This window comes from Passer domesticus, chromosome 12 (genome assembly GCF_036417665.1).
Source record: "Passer domesticus isolate bPasDom1 chromosome 12, bPasDom1.hap1, whole genome shotgun sequence".
NCBI classification, from domain to species: domain Eukaryota; kingdom Metazoa; phylum Chordata; class Aves; order Passeriformes; family Passeridae; genus Passer; species Passer domesticus.
The window spans coordinates 15,101,742-15,107,616 of NC_087485.1; positions in this window are offsets into that span (position 1 = coordinate 15,101,742).

A 5,875-nucleotide genomic window follows, 5' to 3' on the forward strand; every position below is an offset into this window, starting at 1 on the left:
AATTTTTTAAATCTATTTTGTTATCAGAGCCAGTCAGAACTTTCAACAGTACTTCATTGCTTAATTTAAAATAGCAAAGGTGGAGATACATTAGCAAAAGGAAGAAGAGAAATACATTGATATTTTTAGTATATTTCTCTTACTTTCTGAGTACCTGACAGTTCTGGAAAGTGAATTAATAGCATACATGGCAAAAGAATGGTAGACCTTCTGTCAACTGAGAGCTGCAGTAAAACCTTGATTCACTTGTGCTGGAGGTGGGATTTTCATCACAGTGCTATGCTGTATTTTTTCCCTAGCACAGCAAACTAATAGCTCTTAGTTTATTACAAATATCATTAAAAGTTTTCCTTTTTTAAATATGAAGAAACACTTGAACAAAAGGGTAAATAGTTTGCTTCTCATAAATAGAGGGTGAATTTCTCAGTGTTAGAAAAAATTAATAGTACAGCTGTTTTCACAAGAAGAACCCTCTGAAAACAATATCCCAGTTTCCTGCCGACACTGTCAAATTGAGATATGTCACACATGAAAATTCAAGCCCATTTCTTGTATAGTTTTACTTCTGCTTTGGCCATGACATCAGCAGATTTGATGTCTGCAAGAGTTAATTTAGTTTGTGAAATCCACTGACAAACACATTTTTCTTTATTTATTTCTTTTCTTTCTTTTTATTTTTTAACCTTGAGTTAAGCAATCAGATCTCTGAAAAAGCTATATTTAGATTTTTTTTTAATTGACCCATTATTTTGCTTGCTTTCACTGCCAGAACCCCCTACTGCAAACAAGGATAAGGATGCTACCTGGACTTCATTTGATGAATAGTTTTAATTAAAATATTCTGTACCATAAGTATTTTAATGTTACAGACAAACCAAAGGTATGCAGTAATAAATTAAATTATACATTTAAATTAATCTATAAATATGCTATAAAATTGACAGGATATTTTTAAGATAGAGAATGAGACATGGATTGCTAATTATGACAATTAAATATCATAAGTAAAAATAAATGACAATCAATATCCTAAAACCATTTTGTACAAAGAAAAAAGGGAGGAAATATAATATCATTTAGATGTCTATAAAGGTGAAAAATTATTAACAAGTTAGAGTCCTGATTTTTCTATTGTAATAAAATGATAAGCAGTAGAACATTATACTTTTCATCACTGCTAGCCATAAATACTGTGCATATACTGTACTGGCACAATCCATTATGGGATTCTTCTATTTGGATCTATTATGTTCAGGATAATAACATGTTTAATTTTTACTAATAAAATTTCCAGGGTTTCTGCTCACTCCGAGTCTCATCTAGAAGCCTGTGAACTTATTGGAAGCTTTTTCTTTGCATTTAATGAATTTTGGATCAGTCCCTACTTATAAAAAAAGTGGGAAAAAAAAAAAAACCAAAAGAAAAACCAAACCAAAGAAAAACCAACCAAACAGCAACAAATAAATGCAAGTTGCAGCAGTGTAGCAGTTATGCACACACAATCAAGGCCTCAGCACCATTGATTCTTTTTCTGTATGAAGAGCCACCCAGGGTTCCTTCCTATTAGCAGATATCTGGACCAAGCATTAGCTCACATGCCACAGGACACCCACCTGAAATTCTTTCCTTAATTACTTCCTCACACCAGAGGAACATTAAGGCCAGGCAAAAGACACAGCGCTGCTTTGTCTGCAATGCTGTGTTAGGGGTAGTAAATGTGTAAATTGGGTGGAAACCCATTAAATTACTGCCTCAAAATTGTCTGTTTTAATAGTATTAATGTCCCAGCCATGATATGAATTTACAGTCCATCTTCTTCACAACCATTTATCAAAATGGTAAAGGCAAAAAAGGTGAAGATAGGGCTTTTTTTTTCATACTGGAGATTTGGGCTAATAGTCATTATTATATTAATATTAAAATCCTAGTCCATGTCTTTCAATCATACATTTTTCTTCTAATTAAAGCATATTCACTTTTTTGCTAATTAGGTATTCTTTGTTGCACAATGTTTGCTCTAATCTTTTGGAATCTCTCTCAATATCCAGTCATTGCCTTCATTACTGGCTCCCCTAGAATCCAACCAAAGCATGTTATTTTTTCTGCTAATTATATCCTCATTTACAGATTGTTGCCTTCTCTGATTGGCTCTTTAAACCAGTTGCTATGACTTCATTAGCAATGTCTTCTGACCCTGTTATTTCTTGTGACAGGATTTGCTCCACTTGTCCTGTAGCACTGTATCCCAGGGTCACTCCTCTCCCGGGCTGGAATAGTGTCAAACACGAAAGGTTTAGGGCAGAGAAAATCACTGCTGAAGTTGCTAATTACCACATGCAGCAACGGTACAAATTAATGCTTCTAGCAGTTTAGGAAAAAAAAGAAAAGAAAAAAAAAGAGTGTTTTAAAGGTGTCATTAACAGGTTAGTTTCATTTATATATGTGCTTGACAAAAAAAAAGTCATCGTAGTGTGTTTTTGCTTTTACAATCTCTCCATCAAATAAGTGTTTTTAAATCATGTGGGATTTCTTTCAATGCTGTATGGCAATAAAATTACTGAATAAAGCATTCTTGAGCTCGATGGTTTTAGAAGGCAAGTGTTTCTAAACAGATTTTCCTATTGTAATTTGAATTTCAGAATCTTGTAGTGTATTAGGATTTGATTTCTAACCTGTCCTATAGAAATAGTGGTCTCCCTTAAAACAAGGATTACATTTCCAGGCATTTAGAAAAAATAAGTAATTATGCAAGGACAACATATTAAGAGAAAATTAAAATATATGGAACTGCAGTGAAGTACTAATACAACACTTATATTAAGCTGGAGAATGGCATGAGATTACAATTTTCATGGGGTACAAACTGCATATTGTGCTAATTGTGTTCCCCACTTTTAGTCTCTTGCAAATCTGAATAATCCATTACCAGAACCAGAGATTCAAGCACATAGCAGAGTTTAATACAAGTTAGTTAATATGAAAAACGCTGTATCTAGTTGTTTGCAAAATTACTTTTGTTGATTAAAAGGCTCTTCAGAACTTCCGGCTTGTGAAAGGGTTTTAAATTGTCTAATGCTGATTGTGATTGCTATGCAGAAAAAAGGCAATGCGAAGCAAACCATTATATCACTGAATCTTTGTTAAGCAGGCCTTGAAAGTGCTTGACAGCATAATTAATCTTGTGATATGAACAAAGAAACCAACTCAATAGTATTGAAGATGCTTATTAAAAATACTAAATACCTTTTTCCACTTAAAAACCTTTTGAAATACTGTGGAAAGTGCCATTACCTTTTTTGTTTTTGCACTATTTTAGTCTAGAATTGATACAAGGGACACATAGCATGAGAAAAAGAATAAACTGGATGACAATAAAAATTAGTTGGGAAAACAATGCTCCCTGATTTGGGGTGTCAGCTAAGCAAGCTCCAAGCATTACAAAAGACCCCTGCATACACACACACAGTGTCCACTGCTGTTAGCTTCAAAAGTTATTTAAAATAATCACTGGTTGTCAGTCATATTACACTTCCAAAGTAAATCTTATTAAAATAATTTATATTTAAATGGATAACATCAATTTTAATTGTTGCTTCTGCCTTATGTGGTGACTGTATTGTGTGATGCCATAGCAGAACAGATCATACACGTAAGATTTCCAGATACAGTGGGATGTGTTTGTGGTGTAAGTTAATCCCAAATATACTGAGGGGAGCAATACAAAGATATGGAGAATGTGCTGTGACACGGGCTGGAAGAAAATTTATCCACAGCTTGTAATGTGCATGTTTGCAGCATGCAGAGACAGAGGGAACCAGGCTTTGCAGAGGGAAGCTGCTGACTTTCAGCTGAATGTACAGTCTGTTTTGAAAATTCATTAAAAAATTACAATTATGAAAATTAATGTTTAGAAAATCACCACTTTTGATGCCCCTCAATTTATTAAGAACCTGATGCTGCTCCCAACGTTAACATTATCTCTTTAAGGCCAATTTATCTATTTAATTCTGGAAAGCATAATTATGCAACTAGGACTCGATCCTGCAAGACAAACAGAACTAGGGAAAGAAAAAAAAAAAGCAGGCACTGTAGCAGATATAGCCCAGCTATCCCAATCCTTTTTAAGACAGAAGGCTGGGCAGAGTGAGTTCATGACTGGTCCCACAGGCTGGCTGATTGGAGGTTGCTCCTTGCATACACCAGGAGCCAGCTGAGGAGTCATTCCAGGAGGATCACAGTTTTCTGGGAGATGGCATCTCTGGTTTTGGTCTCTGTGGCCTCTTGATGCCATAAATATGCTGTTCTTGTTTTCTAATAAGGTCAACTGTTCTGTATACCCAGATAAAGAACTACAGAGTGCAGCAGGAAGAATACAATGAAATAAGTAAAGCAGCGGTTATGAACTTCCTTTCAAGTATCTTTTTAAGCACTGTATGTTGACTATGCCTACTCATTACCTTGCCAATCTAAATTTTCTTTCCTGATTCCTGAGCACTGAAGGTACTTTCTCAGAGCAGCAAAGTTCATTGTGTTATGAAAAGAACCATACTGCACCATACTGTCTCATGCCTCCACACACAAACACTCAGCACCGACACTATTTTAGACTGTGTGATCTTTGGAGGGAACACTCCCTTATTTCTATTGAAATTATATGTAGCAGAGTGCAGCCCTGCTTCTGACCCAGGGCTCAGGCATTGGTTTAAATACATTTACCTGCCTGGGCAGTGAGAAATCAGCAAAGCTGAGTGCATCAAGCCCTGATGACGAGGAGAAGGAGCCTTCTTTCAAACTTTCCTAATGCTGGCTGTTGCAGTCCTCCACGAAAACGCCAAACCTATTGATTAAAATACAGGTTGAATTTGGAGGTAAATGCACCTTACTTTGTCCTACCTTCAAGTTTTTCAATACCCTCCAAAGACATTGAAAGCTGTGTTTCATTTTAATAACAGTGAATCATCTCTGAGGTTGATTGTCCTTGCTCAGGCAAGGCTTCCTGTGACATATGGCAATCTTGCCTGAGCACAGACAGTGTGGGAGGCTCTGATGGCAATCGTTACTGCAATTAGCAAACCACACAACCATATTCATGTTTTACTTTATAGTTCTGATTCTAAACACTGGACCTTTTCTTGAATCCTCTATGTACAGAACTCCCATTAATTAAAATCAAACAGCAAGAAATATATAAAAAAATCAATGGTAGAATATGACTCATGTTATTTAATTAATGGGTAATTCCTCGCGTCAATATGCTGAGAAAGCTTGAACTTAACCTTTAGGATTAAAAAATTCACCATGTGAGAAAATTTGCTTTTTCCTAATCACATTTCTCCTTAACAGATTTTAAAAACACACGTAAAATCTGTTGGTCAAAGTGTTTAAGTGCATACAATCCCTAAGATTGTAAGTAAACTCCCATTGCTATCTATATCAACTTAGATAATGGCAGGAACAAAAAACACCTACAGGAGCACATGTACTGGAATACACAAAAAGCTGCAGTGCCTTCAAATGATCACAACATCAGCCCACCAGCTACACCTTTCTCCTCTTTCTGTCTTTACTCAGCCTTTCTTTTCAAAATTACCACACAGGTGTCATTTGTTGAGCTATGTTAAGTCAAGGAGCACATGGAGACAAAGTCTGTATTTCATAATAACTCAGCAATATGGATTCTGGCCTTAAGGGTACATTCATTCAGACAAGAGAATAGCAGTAAGAAAGCCCATGAGCAAAATCTTAGAACCTCACAAAAGGAGGTGTTCATTCAGGGGTGAACATTTTATTTCAAGTTTAATAAATTTCATTTTCAAAGAATTGCCAACTCACACAAATTTGTCACTAATCATCAAATCGTAGATCCTTTCTTTTC